The sequence below is a fragment of the Egretta garzetta genome, unplaced genomic scaffold, assembly GCF_000687185.1.
Source record: "Egretta garzetta isolate BGI_Z169 unplaced genomic scaffold, ASM68718v1 scaffold303, whole genome shotgun sequence".
NCBI classification, from domain to species: domain Eukaryota; kingdom Metazoa; phylum Chordata; class Aves; order Pelecaniformes; family Ardeidae; genus Egretta; species Egretta garzetta.
Window position 1 is genome coordinate 468,958 of NW_009259174.1, and position 235 is coordinate 469,192.

Sequence of the window (235 nt, forward strand, 5' to 3'; positions counted from 1 at the left end):
CACAAGTCATACGAGGAGCGGCTGAGGGAACTGGGGTTATTTAGTCTGGAGAAGAGGAGGCTGAGGGGAGACCTGATCGCCCTCTACAACTACCTGAAAGGAGGCTGTAGGGAGGTGGGGGTCAGTGTCTTCTCCTTGGTAACAGATGATAGGACGAGGGGGGATGGTTTGAAGCTGCGCCAGGGCAGGTTTAGGCTAGACATTAGGAAAAACTTCTTGACTGAAAGGGTTGTCA